The sequence below is a fragment of the Penaeus monodon genome, chromosome 24, assembly GCF_015228065.2.
Source record: "Penaeus monodon isolate SGIC_2016 chromosome 24, NSTDA_Pmon_1, whole genome shotgun sequence".
In the NCBI taxonomy this organism is placed as follows: domain Eukaryota; kingdom Metazoa; phylum Arthropoda; class Malacostraca; order Decapoda; family Penaeidae; genus Penaeus; species Penaeus monodon.
In genome coordinates, this window is record NC_051409.1 from 5,520,234 (window position 1) to 5,520,470 (window position 237).

A 237-nucleotide genomic window follows, 5' to 3' on the forward strand; every position below is an offset into this window, starting at 1 on the left:
AGGGTAAGGTAGGGGGTAAGTAGGGGGGAGAGCGTTGGCCGCGCACGGAGAGCGTTGGCCGCGCACCACGAGTTTTTCGCGTGGTGGCCTGGCGGCGCTGCCCCGGGGTTGAAGATTTCGCGTCTCGAAGGAGGCGAAGGAGGACCTCGGAGGCAGGGCGGGATTAGCCTCCGGCGCGATTGCAGCGTCTCTGGCGGATATCTGTATTTGCATTGTTCTATTTATCTACATCAGTAG